At 37.0% G+C, this 16,508-nt stretch overlaps 1 long non-coding RNA gene across 6 annotated transcripts in view; it reads left to right on the top strand.

Moving 5' to 3' along the window:
• The first annotated feature begins 212 nt into the window (after positions 1–212).
• The window catches only part of LOC119064832 (uncharacterized), a 48,572-nt gene continuing 32,276 nt past the window's right edge, over positions 213–16,508 (top strand). For 5 of the 6 annotated variants that reach the window (XR_008390778.1, XR_008390780.1, XR_008390779.1 and 2 more), the window contains exons 1-4: positions 213–271; positions 845–1,176; positions 2,153–2,444; positions 11,874–12,043. This is a non-coding gene — a long non-coding RNA (uncharacterized LOC119064832). The remainder of the gene's footprint in view (positions 272–844; positions 1,177–2,152; positions 2,445–11,873; positions 12,044–16,508) is intronic. The other variant, XR_008390777.1, reaches the window with a different exon arrangement.

Raw genomic sequence — 16,508 nt, 5'->3', positions numbered from 1 at the left:
ATTGGGAAAGGACAACAGTGGTAATTGTTTTACTCACTGGTAACAATTTCACCATCCCCAAACTCACCCAGAAACACATCTATGTCTGAAAAATCCCCACTGCCAGAGAGCTTGTTCACACATTTTGCAAAGAAGCAAACAGAAGAGTGAACATTTTTTTTTTTTGTGGTAAGCCCTGTGCTATGCTTTCTGTTAAAATTTCAACAAGCAGACAGCATTTGAATGCACAGACTCTTTCAACTGCTTTAAAAATTACTTCTTAAGCTGAGGGGTAGGTGTGTGTCCAAATCTTATTTTGTTATTCCATACTTTTCCTGTGTCTATAATATTTCATAATTCCTTTGTTTTTGACAATGGCATCTGCTGTACGAGTTCAGTCTTACAAAGAACTCTGTTGTATACTTGGTGCTACATTCAGCTGCTCTTATGCCTTATTTTAGTTTTCCACACATATTTATGTTGGGAGATAAATATGAAATTGGTTGTATTTTTCAGTAAAATTTCCCATTATTCTTTAAAAAAAATCCCCAATTGTTCAAAGAGAAGAGGGTTTTACTACAACTTTTTTTCTGATAACTTAAAATTTCTTACGGACATATTTTAAGAAGTATAAAATACTTTTATATATAGAAATATAGAGTATATGAAATATAGAAATAGAATATAGAAATATTTTTTAAAAACCTAGAATAAATTTTTAGAACAATTAATCCATGTGACAATTCCTGATTTTATGAGAGAAGAAATAGAATGACATATTTTGGCATTTTTTATGTAATATTTTTTCTTCTTGCATCCTTTTTCCCTCATGCAAATGGACACTTTGCTTCTATTTCACTTCCAGCTTTCTGACCCAATTCCTCACTGCCCTCTCCGAAGTTTTAGAATTGTCTTCAAGGGCATCGCCTACTTTTCAATGGCTCTGAACAGAAGAATTGTAGTCTATAGGTGGTGAGGACTGAAAGGCATTTTAAATTAAAGATCCTCTTTAGAATGATTCACAAGCTTGATCTGGCATCCGCACCACCCAGAGAGTTTGTTACAATAGACATTGTTGGGCCCACACTCAGAGTTTCTGAGTCAGCGGGTCCATGGTGCGATCTGACCATTTCAACTTCCAACAAGGTCCCAGGCGAGGCTGATGCTGCTGGATCAAACTTTGAGAACCACTGATCGGTGAGTTAAGAGGCCAGTGCTCTTCCGTACCTCCGATGCTATGTTTCTCTAACTGAAGAAATGCTCACAGAGCACTTGTATCAGTACAATGTATTGGACAATAAAGTCATTTAATTATCACAGCACTGCTATGATAGGACACTGTTCTTTTTCCCATTTAACAGTTGAGGAAACTGAGAAAGAGAGATAAAGTAACTTGCTTACAGCCACTGGGCCAGTAAGTGGCAGGGCTTGGGTTGGAGCCCAGCAGGCAGTTTCCAGGTCTGGACTTTCCACCGCTTTGTTCTGCTGCCAAACCACAACACAGGGTGCAATGTGCGAACACAGGAAGGGGCAACCATTTTAAACGGGAAAGATGTAGAAAAGGATATGGGGGTGTTGGAAGCATTTTCACAGGATCAGAAAGGAAGAGTAGAATTTTGATAAGCCCAGATGACAGGAAGAAATATTCCAGGCTCAGGAAAAAAAAAATCATGCAATAAGACACAATGAAGTAGAGCACGCGAAGTATTCTTGGACTGAGGGGTCTGGACTGATTGAACCACAGCTTGCCTAGACATGTTAAGTAAGAAATAAAACTAGAAAATACTGAGAGACCAGATTCAAAAGAGTTCTTGTGTGATTGCTGAGAAGTTTAGATTTATTTTTTCCTATGGTAAGAGCTGGGCAGAGGGGAGTGTTGTAGTGTTTTCAGAGTGAATGTGACAAACGCTTGCTTCAATTTGGCATCCTGTGGAGATGGATGGAGGAGGATGCTCATTGGAAGGCTGCCCAAGAATCCAGTTGGGGGATGCTGGTGGCCTGGACCAGGTGATGAGAGAACGGAGCTGAGAGGGGCTGGACTTGAGAATTATTAAGGAGGCTGAATCTAAAACTTTCAAACATTGATTAAAAAGATACAGATGATACAGATAGAAGAAAAGAGAGGTGAGACTAGAGCAGACAAACATTTATTGGGCATCTCTCTGTCTTCCAGCTTCTGTAACAAGCACCAGAAACACGGGAATCTGGAAAACACAGGTTTAGTGCCTGCCCAGGGGTTGCTTCTGGCCAGCGGGGAAGACCATGTGGCAACATCAGTGATCACTCCAGTTAAAAACACACTGGGAAGTTGCATGACCCAGAGTGTAATTTTTCATGCTGAAGCTTGATGGATTAAATAGCTCTGGACTCAGGAGAACTCTGCCCCAACAGGAACAATAAAATAAGCCACAGTCAGCGTGTCCCACAGAAGACAAATGTCTCTCTAGCAGCCATCCTTCCAGTCGGTAAGTAGACCTGACATTTAAGCATCTATTGCTCCTTATGCACCAATAAGTCTAACTTGAGGTCCAAATATCACTACAGGAATGAGAGCTTTTAATGAGCTCTAGCAAAAAAATATGGTTTAAAAAGCACATTACCTGCAGTTACATAGCCTCAAGGATGCTAATGTTAAAATGTATGAGAAAAGTGCTTGAGGAAGGCCCGAGCCATTATAAATGCTAGGTATAATTTCTATTTTAGAAACACAAATTAGATCATTTTTTTAAAAAGGGTCCACCCTAGAGTTTATTTACTAAAACTCCATAATAGGTTTTGTACTACGGTTCTATTTTTCTTCCTCTTTCCTCCCTGTAGTGGTTAAAGATTAGGCTGGTCAACAGGCAGTAGGACCTTGTTGGGGGCTGATAAATGCATATACCCTGGCTTATTTTTCTGCAAAAGGGTGTTAATGGGGGAAGCGAGGGTGGTCCAGTCAACACAGTGCTCCAGGTAGTCACCCTCAAACAACAGGGGTTGACAAGCAAAATAGAACATCCTTTTTGCCTCTGATTTAGAAAATCACCAGCTTTTCTCCAGATAGATTAGAAGCCTTAATTTATAAGAGTGAAATTTTAACAATTAGAATTTTATACATGTAATGGTATAGTATGGGGGGGCAGCCAACTAGAAGCTTTGAAAGTATATATAGCAAAACAATAAAGAATGATCCTCATAATTGCTTTATTTCTTTGCTTCCAATTCAAATTTTTCAATTCAGTTCTCAGAGAATTGGAGGAAAGAATTAAAAGCAGCAACCGCTCAGTTTCTTACTAGTGTACTGAATTAGAATTGAATGCAATAGTAGCCCTTATAACATAAAATTGATTTTATGTTGATGGTTTGCTGGGAAGAAGAGAGTTAAACAGGGAGTCTCCAATCCATCTACTCCTTTTATGAGGACGGTGGTGGAGTGATGAGCGGGAGACACTCCTGAGCAAGAAAGATGCTTGTGACCCAGTCTAATCTCCTTTTGACACACTAATGCTAGATCTCCTGTCACTCAAACTCAATGGTGTCTGCTGGCAGAAGAATCCTTATCTAAAGAATGCTTTTAGCAGATTGTGCCTGGTTGTCTAGCTGCTTAGAGCCAACAAATGCAGAATGTATGAATTTATGAGGCGTGCTTCCCTGGAAGAAGTTGGATAAGAAACTTCCTTGAAACAGAGAAGTTTCAGGAGTTAGCGAGGTGATCACACATCTTAAAAATTGCACCTTGTAACCAGGACCAGAGCTCATTTGATGTAGGGAGAAAAGGCCTGGGGATCAGCACCAGGTCTTGGGCCTCTCTCTGCTTTGCCTGTGTTTACAGTCACCTGCATCCTTAAAAATGTCAGTGAATCCCAGAAATGGATAAAATCTCTGATTCCTGTGAGTCTCATGAGACAGTCTGATCTCTGGGGTTCCTTCAGGTCATTCCTGTGGAGAGTAGATATTCTCCTTCAACTTTGACTGAGTGTTTCCATCATGGGAAGAACTCTTGCAGGAATGACACTATGGCTTCATTTTTGTTTCTCTTCTCCTGGTCAGAGACAAGAATTAGCCTGGAGTGCATGTAACAACAGACCTTATTTCAACTGTCCAATTTGTTGAGGGCAAAAACAAATAGTGGGGTAAACTGTCAAGGTCTGTTGTTGGCATTTGTGGTTTCTTGAGCCTTGTAGGGAGCAAAGATTCAAAGTACGTGTTTAAGATGGCAATCTGAAACTGGCACAGCTTCCCACTCTTGTTCCAAATGCAAAATGACAAGAAGGCATGTAAATTAATAAAACCATAATGTGATGTACACAAGAGTCTTTGCAATACTAGGAACTTTAAAAAATCCCAGACAGACTTAAAATAGACAACAGAGCATTGAAGAGAGAAATCTCAGCTAAAGTCACCATAGGAGACCTGATGATAAAATTGAGTTTGGCAGCAAAAGCCTGCACACCTGGCACCTGTATACCCAGAGTAAGAAGCCATTGAATGGCAACCCACAGGCTGACTCATTGGTTTTACCCACAGAACAGGTTGCACTTTGGCCATATAGCCAAATATCCTTATTTGGGTGTCTACTTCCAGCGAAAAGTAGAGGGTGTGGGAACTTGGGTTACATATGAAAGATAGTGTCCTGGATGGCTAATTCCTCCAGGGAAGGGTGGTGGGTGGTCACTTGTAGAAGCATCCTCTGTGGGGACAGCCTCAGCAGCACATTCTAGGTTACCTCCAAGCCGAGAGTGCAGGAAGATGCGTTGGAGAGTCTAACAGGAAGTCTCCCATACAGAAATGAACACTTGTCCTGGCATCATTTAATGTGTGAGGACAGACAGACAAGACTAGAGAAAGAAAGAAGAGGAACCTACACTCAGGAGATCTAGAAGCTCTGGGTGTGAGATGTGGTTCCTCAGAGCTAGAATTCTGAGAAAAGACCTCAAAGGAGGAGAGAATCCAGAGGAGAAAGGGACAGTCTCCTTAAGATAACTCAGGGCACACTCCTGTCCTTTGATTTATCATCCTGTCCTTGGTTGGCAGAAGCACGGCATCCTCACTTGACACTGGAACCCAAGGAGACAAAACACAAGACCAAAAAAACTCCTTTGTAATTAGGCCACTGCCCAGCCAGTCCAGCATAACAAGTGAGGATATTTTGACAAGAGTTTTGTCATTAAAGACCTTCTTTGGCTGTGATGGGAAAATTGGGACAATTGTTACCAAGGTCGCAGAGACCATGTTTTCTAAATGGGTCAAAATTGATTACATGTCTGAGAGTTCTTGAGATTAAAAAAAAAATGTATGCAAAGAGATTTTCTTTTCCTTGACATTAGAAGGAAAGAAAATTTCTGAAGAGGGCAACCAACCTCAAAATGTCATGTATAAATAATGCTTCTGAACCTCCCAAGGAGAAAAATTCTAGGCCAGAAATAATTATAAAAATTCAGGAAGTGCATTGCTCAATGGTGTCATTCACTGTTTTCGGACTAATGTAGGAAATTCACCTATTGCTGATGGAGGGGAAAAACGAATTCTTAATGTTTGGTTAAATGCCACTTAAATGAAATATCTTTGATAACATAAATATCTTTATAAGACTTATTAGGGAGGACAGAGACAAAAATATTCTTTAACCTAAAAAACAAAGAGAAATATAATTTGCAGATTTTTAAAGATTATATTCATTTTTAGAGAAGGTAGAAGGTAGGGAGAAAGAAAGGGAGAGAAACATCAATGTGTGGTTGCCTCTCATATACCCCCAACCAGGGACCTAGCCTGCAACCCAGGCATGTGCCCTGACTGAGAATAGAACTGGTGACCCTTTGGTTTGCAGGATGATGCCCAATCCATTGAGACACACTGGTCAGGGTGCAGATTTTTTAAATATATCATTAAAATTGTGCTGCCTTCTTCATAATCTGTTTTATTGTGAGAAATTTGTTTCTTTCATGAGCCTTTATGTCTATCAATAAAACAGGAATCACATAGGCCTGGTACGCTTTAAAAAATTAATTATATGAGTACATAAGCTAGGAAACATGAAAGTATAAATCTATAAAACTATATTTATACCACCTTGTCTTGACAAAATTTTCAAGTTTTATCACCTAACACCTAAGGCAGTACCTTGCTCATAGTAGGTATTCTATAAATATTTGTTGAGTGAATGAATAAATGAATAGACCTTTATCTCTAAGTGGGAGAAGTAGACAGGGAGTATGTTGTGGGTAGATTTGATTTCTATGCTGAAGAGCTTTATTAGGGCTGAAAATATTTTTATCCAATGTGACATGTTAACATGGAGTATGGGACTGAGCATTGGAAATGGTGGTGGGACATCTTGATGGCAATTTAGTAAACAGAGGTGGTGAAGCAAGGACAGTGGGGTCCATGATAGTCCAACGGATATATTGTCTTCTTAACTACATTTCTCTTTATTACCTTTCCTGGTGGCCCATTGTGAAGGAAAAAAGAAGAGAGCAAGAGAAGCAAAATGAGGACAAAGAATGCAATCATTATCATTTATCAGAATCCTATGATTTTTATGATTTCATGCTGGGCAATTCCAACTGTCTGGGTGATTTCTGACCTCATCGACAGAACAAGCCTATAAGGTGGACATCCTTGCCTACCACTCTTTCTGATGAGGAAACTGAGAGTAAGAATAATTAAATACATTTCAAAGTCTCCCAGTAGTGACTATTAGAGTAATTTTCAAAGTCTTTCTTATTCTTCTTTCAAACATTTCTTCTCAGTTTGGGGAAAAAATCCCCCAAAACAAGCTCCTCTGTGTCATACTGAAGCCTCCCCATACTGCATGGTACTTGAATTACATCAAAGAATCCATCACCACCCTCACAAAACTTTTCTTTTTTAAAAAACTGTTCTTTCCCTTCTCCCTGCTCATGAAGAAGATGTCTTCTTCTTCATCTTATTTTTGTTTGTTTGTTCCTCCAGATATTACACATATATTTTTAAAAACTAATGACCTAACTCTTCCACATTGACGTTTTTAGATTTTGTGCATAGGGCCATACATTATTGGCATGGTCTTCAGTGCCTAGAAAGGCACCTCGTGGTCTGCCTTGCACTGTAGGGTCAGGTTGCACTGACTCTCCCCAGTAGCCTAATAGCATCTCTTTCAAACCTCCCTGCCTGCGACTTTTTTTCCCTGGATATGTCCTGAACTGAGGGATCCTGAGATTTGCAGGAAGAACAATCCTGGTCCTTCTTAACCTCAGGCCTCAAGCTCGGCTGCGGAATTGGTCTTTTAATTCTCTCTCCTCTGCCTGTCTTATCACTCTCCAAAGAGGCTGAAGCCCTTTCAGAGTATACAGGAGCTAACTGGTTCTTTCCATAGGTCAAAATTATCCAGACAAGTTCAGGAGAAAATATATGCCTGGAAGTGAATGATAATAACCAAGACCTTTGGGTTCTAATAAAAAAGGAGAAAGTTTGGCTCAATCCCTCCCCCCGCTAACCCCCTCCAATAGCTGTCATTCTGCTTTCTATCTATGAGTTTAATAAAAATAAGAGAAATTGAGTGAAAAGGGTACCTATTAAGTAGAAATGTGAAATAACCTTCTAAATGAGGTTGACAGCACCTTTCTTTCTGGAGTCAAAATAGAAGGAAACGAAATCACTGAAAGGGAGTGACTCTGTGCAAGGTGGTACCTGGACGTCATGTTGACCAGTGTGTCGACCTTCTCAGCTCTCTTGGGTCCCACAGTTCCAGGAGCTGGCATTATCTCCACTCACCTCACTGAAAAAGACAGGTGTTCCAGTGATGTCATTGAATGCTGACCTTTCCAAGAAAAAGATGCTAAGACACTAATTAATTTAAAAAAGAGAAGTATCTGCAGTGTGTCAGTTTAGATTTGAACCTGAAGATCAAACACTGAATTTCAGTGCCGTGACAGAAAATCCCTCTAGACATGTGCAAGTTCAATGAATGTTTAATAAAAAGAACAATTTCCTTCTTGTATCAGTGTTTGGATTGTCAAGTTTTACTGGCAGGAATATCCATTAAAATCTCAGTTGCATAATTTGTTTTTGTTGTCATCTTAATGCCACCTAGTATTCTGATAGTATTATTGGGCATTGATTGTATTTTGAGTTTAAAAGGAAAAATGCACGTAGAATTTCCAGACCGTGTATTCAACTTTCAAAATGGTCTACATACTTTAAGTGGGAGGAGGGCTGAGGTATATAATGTGTGTTGGGTCTGCTGTGTGAAGATTACTCTGGTCTGAGGTCAGGAATATTTGATTCCAATCTACAGACTGGCAAGGTTAGAGTCTGCTCTATGATTGGAGGCAAATCACTGGAACTTCATTGATCTCAAATTCCTGATTTGTAAAATCAGGGTTTGGTCATCTAAGAGACTGCAGTAGACAGAACAGTGGTCAGTCCTCCAAAGATGTCTCCATCCTAATCCGTGAATATTTTGGGTCACATAAAAAAGAAAATTAAAGTTGCAGATAAAATAAGGTTCAACTGACCTTGAAATGATGGGAGATGACCATGGATTACCCAGTTGCACCCAATGTCATCATAAGAGTTCTTATAAAGATAAGAAAGAAGCAGAAGAGAAAGAGAAAGGAAAAGCCAAGTTTAAGATATAAAATGTCAGATCGGGTACGTGGAGAACACATTTGATAAACTGTCTTGATATGGTAAAGAAAAGGATAAATGGATGAAAACAAAAGGCACTAGACAGAGAGGACTAAGATAAAAAATCCAGCTTGATAAGTGTTTGGAAATATTAATAATCAACCACTTAATTTAAAAAAATCGTTCTGAGCTAAATTCCTCCCAAGCCCTCATATTCAGAATAAAAAGGGTCTGATCAAAATTGAGGCAATGGATATTTCTAATTTTTCAAATTACAAAGTTACAATATGACCCTCATTATCAGATATCAAGATGTATTTTGACATATAATAATTAAGCAAATATAATATTGGGCCAGAAATTGACACATAGACCTAGAGTAAGAGAATATCATAAAGAACCCAGAAAAAGAACCACAAATACAGAAATGTGTTGTATAACAAATGAGGCACTAAACCCAATGGAGAAAGAGTAGACTATTCTATCTTGTCACTTCAATAATTTGTTATGAACATATAAAGATAATACAGTTCTACCTCACATGATACACAATAACACATTCTAGGTGAATTAACACCTTAATGTGTAAAGTAAAACTTTTGAAGAAAATGTTATGACCTTGGGAAGGAAAGAGTATCTGAAGACACTGTAAAACCTAAATCATTCAAGAAAAAAGGATACATTGCTTATTTTCCAATTTTATACTTCTTCCAGAAAAAGGCATTATAAAAACAGCAAGCAGTAGATTTGGAGAAGATGATAGTAACACATGTAACTGACAAAGATTTTGAATTGAGAGTAAATAGTAGAAGAACTCCTATTAATTTGTAAGAAAGAGGAAACCAAAAAGGGGAAAAAAAACCTGTATATGAACTGGTAATGCACAGGAAAGACAAAATCTTAATAGCCAAAAAAAAAAAAAGAGATGATGTCCAACCTGGCCAATAACCAGGGAAGTAAAAATAAAACCCATAATAGAACTGTTTTATATGCTGCAGAAAGGCAGAAAAAAATCTGGCACTTCCCAGTAAAGTCAAAGTCTGTGTTAAGTCAAAGCCATGGCCCAGGCATCTACTTGGTGGCTTTGACCCTGGAGACCAATTCACAGGAAGGCACATGCAAAAATATTTACAGCATGTTGTCTGCCATGGGAAGGGTCTAGATAGAGCCTAAGTGTCCCTTTATGGGAGGACAATCAAGTTAGGGTCAGCCTATTCAATGCCACTTTTAAATTACCCAAATGAAGAATCGTATACCAGCACAGACACTCTCAAAACCCTCAATTTTGAGTGAAGTACATTGCAGAGTAGTTTATGGAATATATCATTTCATGGGGCTTAAAAAGATACAAAACACTACAATATACAATATACATACATATGTGTATACATACTGACATATGTTTATATAGGTACACATTTATAATGAAGTGTATATGTAGTAACAATTTTTAAATGTAGAGAAAGAGAAACAAATTCGGGGCAGCAGTTAACTTTGATGTTCATAGAGAAACCTTCACTGTCCTTCACAAAGTTTTATTTTCCCAAGTTGGGGTATGGGCACACTGGTGCTTTTATAATATTTTTGTACCATCTTCAAGCCCAATATGTTTAACGTAATAATACAAAAGACTGTAACAATAATAACAATTTAAATTCCAGATTACTTTTGTGAACATAGGAAAATACATATTGTAGGGGATGAGATAATGATGAAAGTGAATAAATTGTGCTGACTTCTATCTCTTATAATTTAGAAATGAATTACAGCACATTTTTTTTGCCATTGTTAATTAGGGAAATAGAGCTTAAGGGGTGTTTTTTGAAAACTTAGTGATTTCTTTGTGTAGAATTACAATGACAAGACATATGAACTCTTTAAACCACTGAAAAGATAAAAGCAAGTGACACGTTGTTCTTATAGAAAATAACATAAAAGAACAAGGAAGCAGAAACTCCGGAAAGCATGAAAGAGAATAATAGAACAAATATCAACCCCCACAGGGGAATAGACAATTATTTAACTGGAATATCCTGTACTTGACCTGTTTGGATCTGAGGTTTAGAAATCTTAACCTCAGAATATTTTTGTATGTCTTAGTTCATATGACATTGCATAAATTTAGGATCTAAAAAGAAAAAGAAATTTAAGAAGAGCATTTATCTTAGAAGAACTTGTATTTTACCTAAATATATTTTACCAGTCAATTAGAGAAGGTGTTAAGTATTTTTTATTACTTTGCTTTTGGGTTGATCTGAATATAGGCAAAAAAAAAAAAAAAAAAGAAAGAAAGGAAGAAAGGAAGAAACCACAATTTTAGTAATGAAAGAACATAAATGCATTTTTTATCAATATTAATGATGACAGAATAGAACTTTGAATGTGCATTAATTCTCTTAAAAGAGTAATTTAGCATCATGCAATTAAATGATATGTTAAATAGAAAGTGGTGGAAAAATAACTAATCAGAATGACATGTTGACAGACAGTAAAACATAGTGGTCAAGATCATAAACTCCAGAGCCGGTCTACCTGCTTAAATGTCGGCTCTGATATTTGCTAGTTTATAACTCTGGCAAGCTACTGAACTATTCTATGGTTAGTCCGTTCACCTGTAAAATAGAGAATAAAAAATAGAGCCCAGGTGCTCAAATTATTCATCTGATAGTAATGTAACTTAAGTTACTATTTAAATAAACATACACATTCAATATACTCACAGAGAATATAGGGAAGTGATTACTAAGTAATATGTTATAGAACAAATTCTTTACAAATCATTTTTAAAATTCATAAATTATTTGTTAATTCTTAGATGCTATTCCAGATCCTTAGTATATATTAGTGGAAAAAAAGGACAAATTTTTCTGCTTTTATATATCTTATATTTTTGTGTTTACAGTCTTGGCCAAAACATTGAAAAGGAAGAGGGATAGAGTATGAGAGAAGATTATATATATAATATATATATATGTATATATGTAATATATATGTATATATGTATATATAATATATATATATAATATATATATATGTGTGTGTCTTGGGTATAAACTCCCACATAGAGTAACATGAAGAACTTCCACAAATCAGAAAGAAAAAAGAGGAATGTCCAATTAAAAAGAATCAATTATTTAAGCAGGTACCCCACAAAAGAAAATATCAGAATGACCTATAATTATATGGAAAGGTATAGAATATCATTAGTCTTCAGAGAAAAGCAAATTAAAACCATGATGAGACACTTCTCTAAAGTACCAAAACTACCAAAATAGCTCAGTTTTAACATATTGTGTCCTGGCTCCCAGGGCACCCTCAGATTCACCGTGTGTCTAGAAGGACTTCCAGAACTCAGAGAAGCTGCCATACTCACAATCGTAACTTGTTACCGTGAGAAGGGACCGATTCAAGTCAGCCACAGTAAACAGAGGTCTCTCCAGCACAGGACAGGCACCAACTTCCGCTTGTCCTCTCCCAGGTAAGTTGTATGAAGAGTGAATAATTCTCCCAGAAATAATGAGTGACAAAACATATGGAATACTATCAACCAGGGAAGCTCATGCCAGCGTTGGTGTCCGGAGATTTTACTGGGATTTGGTCTCATAGGCACACTGGGCTCACGTGGCTGACCCCCCAAGAGGTAACATTAATACAGCACAGGCCCAGCTCCCCATCGTAAACCAGACTGTTAGCATAACCCACCTGGCAGGGGCGAAGGCTGCAGGTGTGTAAAGTCACTTTGATCAGGCAGCACATTCTGAGGGTTTGGAGGTTAGCTCCCGGGATTTGCCCAAGGGTCAGTTGATTCTTTGGAAGGGGCAGGGTTCAAGCACCCCAAACCTGCTGAGTTAAACCTTTACTGCAGAAACGAATAAATAACCGAGAGAAACTAGAACCCTTATACACTGCCCTTGGGAATTTAAAATATCAATATTGCTTGTGAAAAATTTTGGAAGTTTCTGAAAGACTTAAAGATACATCTATCCTGTGATCAAGAAATTTGACTCAGGTATATACCAAGGATAAATAAATGCATATGTACACAAAATCTTCTACAAGAAGACCCATAGTAGCTTTATTCATTGCATTAAAAATGGAAACAGACTAAATAACTATATACAGGAAAATAAATAAACAAGTTGCGCTATGTTCACGCAATGGAACATTACTCAGAAATTAAAAGAAATGAACTCATGCACATAAAAGTACTGAACAAGTCTTTAAAATATGCTTTCATAAAAAGAAGACAGACACAGAAGAATAAAGACTATACATTCATTGAATATGATGTATAAGAACTGACAAAATGTTCCTAATATTATAGATATCAGGATAACAGTCAAATAATCGGGGCCAGATATTGGCAGCAAAGAACTTTATTAGTTGTTGGAAATACTATTTCTAGATATGGAAGGCACTCTGATACAGACTTGAACAATTCACTGAGCCCCAAATTAATATTTATGCATTTTATTAGATGTACATTTTTCTTCAGATAAAAATTTGCTCACCCTTATATTTTAATTCAACCCTCATATTTTAGTTCTACCACATGGTATGCTCTAAACTAGTATATTTGAAAGAGTGAACGAATGAATGAATCCACATCTTCCTGTCTTGGCTCTGTTCCCATGCTCATCAAGCCACATTCTAAAAATAAATATGCCTATATCATTAAATTTTCCATAGAAACAGAATGCAATGAGCAGAGACGGGCAAGGAGCTCACTTGCCTATTTTGTTTTTATCGTAATTGAATACATAGTCATTCTGGTATTTATAGGTCAGTCTCACATAAATTTAGTAATGGAATCCAATATTTCAGAGCTGTACTATCACTGGATATATTAGTAATATTGTTTTAAATAAAGATGAAAATGAGACCTTGAACTGTAGGGACCTCTGTAAGATTTTCTTCCCTGTGTATACCTGTCTGAGTAATCTGTCAGCCTTTGTGAGGAAAAAAACAAAACAAAACAAAAACAAATAGCCACACGCACACATAAAACAATACCACAAAACCAAAACAAACAAACAAAACAAAAAACCTCGTTTCATTAAATGCTTCTATCAAACTGCATGATGTATTACTTTCTTGAAAACTTTGGATTATCACGAGGCTCTCAGATGATACTGTGTGATGTTCTATGAACAACAGATTGTTGGGTGAAGAAGAAATTTTAGTAGCTGTTTTATGCAATCCCTTCATTTTAAGGATGGGGAAACTAGAGATTCCTTTACCAGAGATTCAAGGACTTCGGGCTCTTGTGCTAACTTAGAATTTCTTGCCTAATGACTTCTTTTTACATGAGACACATAAATTCCCATATGTCTACTAATCCATTCTTAATAAAAAATATGTCCCTTGCCACCAGGAATGTTTCTAACTAATACAACCCCCTTACACACGATTGCTACAATAGCCTTGTCCTTTTACAAATGCAGCATTTGAAAGCCAAAAGAGATTAACTTCTTGAATGATGCCCAGCTTTTCAACATCAGCGCTTTAGCAGTAGCCAGTGGTATAGCATCTTTGCAGTGTTCGAAGAAAAGAACTTGGGACTGAGAATTTACATTGAACTCAGCCCCCGTCTAAAAACCCAATGAAAAAAGTATTCCAATGCACACGGCATTTTTTTGGAATTTGACCACATTAAACTTCCTTGAATGAGCTCTTGATAGACATACCCTAATAAGATAAAGCATAAACCTTGGAATTAATAATAAAGTGCATGAAATAAAAGTAATCAAACATTTTTATACAGTGTGTTATATCTTAAATAAGGAATTATTTGTACAAATATTTTCGATAACCTAGAAATTGAAGAGTGATGGTGGGAGAGCAGGTTTGAGAGAAATAGACATATTGTTAAACTTTGAGCATGGAAAGGGAAAATAATTGAAGTGTAAACATTACTAAATTGGGATTCAATCTGTAGTAGAAGGTAGAAAGAAGTTAAACTAAAAGCAGAATGACCTTGGTAATTAAAAAACATAAAATTAAGGGACAAAAATAAATTATGATACACACCTAATATATATACAGGTAGGGCAAGAGTGGGTTTGTAGTTGTTTGTATGAAAAGTAATACAATAATAAATAATAATATAAAAATAAACTATGTGTTTCACATACTTACAATGTGAACCTACTTTTGCCCTGCCCTGTATTATATACTATATACTGAATGTAAAGTAAATTTTAATGAACAAAAAATGGTTAAACTCTTTGGTTAAAGAAAGCAAAACTCAGACCATATTAGGTAACAAGAGCAAAAACAATAACAACAAATACATAGTAAACTCATATTTCATTGCTGATTTGTGTAAGACACTTTTTGTAAGAGACATACTTAGTGTACAGGCAGGAGTGAAAAACAAAGGTAATGTGAAAATATGAGGCAAATGTAAAGCAGAAAAAATAGAGTAGCAATTTTAATACAGCACAAGATAGGATCTGTGGCACGAGCATTATCATTATCAGCAAGGAAGAGAGATGCTTTTTACTCTGAAAAACAGTAATAGATCCAGAAGATAAAGCAATCAGCAAAGACGCACATATAACTAACTATATGTAAATTCGAAATATGTTGAAGCAACAAGTCTCAGATTAATGTAGTGATTAACTGTGTAATTGGAGGTTTTAATATATCCCTCTCAGACACTGATAGAAAAAACAGACGAAAATAAAAAGATCATACTATAGATTGTATGGGTAGATTAATGAAGATAATACAAAGATATGTGGAGAAATTTCTGTAATTATTGGAACGGTCACAAGAATCTGTCACGCACCATACCACAAGTCTATCTTTAAACAGTTCTTAAAAATTAACATTTTCCCATACAGTGTCTCCTATACACAAAATATATAAAGTTAGAAATGAATGTCCAAAAGGGTAGAGTTTTAAGTTATTTATATCTTTAAACCAATAATGTGCTTACAGAGAGGCTGTGTTAAAGAAGATACGTAGTAGATGACAAAATACTCAGAACTAGATGACAATGAAAGAATATAAAACAAAACATGTGGGATGTTAATAGACAAATGTATTTTTAAATCCATTGATAAGATAGAAAGACCAAAAACACATGAGCTGACCTAAAATCTAAGAATAATGAGCAAAAAGTCTTATACTTCCAGCAGCATAACGCTCTAAGTATCCCGAAAAGAGCTCAACTGCCTTAAAATGCACACATACTGGATAATTTACAACAAATGTATTTTAAATGCATTTCTGAGTGCACAAGAAAGTATGGGAAATCCCCAAGGGCCAGGGACAATAGAAAGAAAGGGGTTTAAAACTACAGACAGCGCTGCCTGAGAACCTGCACACCCTGGCTTCTCTAGCATCTAAGTCAGTACCGGGGACTCGGAATATGGGGCATTACTCCTGCTTGAGAGACTAGGAGGTAGACTTCACAGTCATGCAAGTCAGGGAGTTCCTCAGTGAGTTCCTTAGACGTTGACCCAAAACTAAGGATTCTTGGGCAGGAATTTAAGGAGGTATTGCTAGAGAAAGCCAGTAAAGAGTGCAGAAAACAGAAAAGAGGGGGAAGCCTTTAAGGAGTAACCTTGGGCAAAGTCCATGCTTTGATCTGGCTAACCTGTTTAAAAGATGGGTATGTCCATGGTGAAAAGTATTCTGGCTGTAGAGTAAGAATGTGAGCTGAGAGACCAGGTGGATGGCTCATGCAGTCATCAAGGAGAGAGGAAATAGGGGAGCTGAGCAAGTAGACAGAATTTTATGGCTAGACCGGATGTAGAACGTGGGAGAAAAGGAAAAGTCAAAGAAGAGTTCCAAAGTTAGATATTGGGTGCTTGGTGTTTTTTTGCAGAGATGAGAAAAGACCTGGGGGTGTCAAGTGGATGAATTTGTTGAGATTGAGATGCCTGTTACGTACACAACTATATATGCTGAGTAAGCAGAATGAAATGAGAGTG

The sequence above is a fragment of the Artibeus jamaicensis genome, unplaced genomic scaffold, assembly GCF_021234435.1.
Source record: "Artibeus jamaicensis isolate MK-2021 breed Jamaican fruit bat unplaced genomic scaffold, CSHL_Jam_final scaffold_916, whole genome shotgun sequence".
Lineage (NCBI taxonomy): Eukaryota > Metazoa > Chordata > Mammalia > Chiroptera > Phyllostomidae > Artibeus > Artibeus jamaicensis.
The sequence above is the reverse complement of the archived record's forward strand: the minus strand, read 5'-3'. Positions and strand labels throughout refer to the sequence as shown.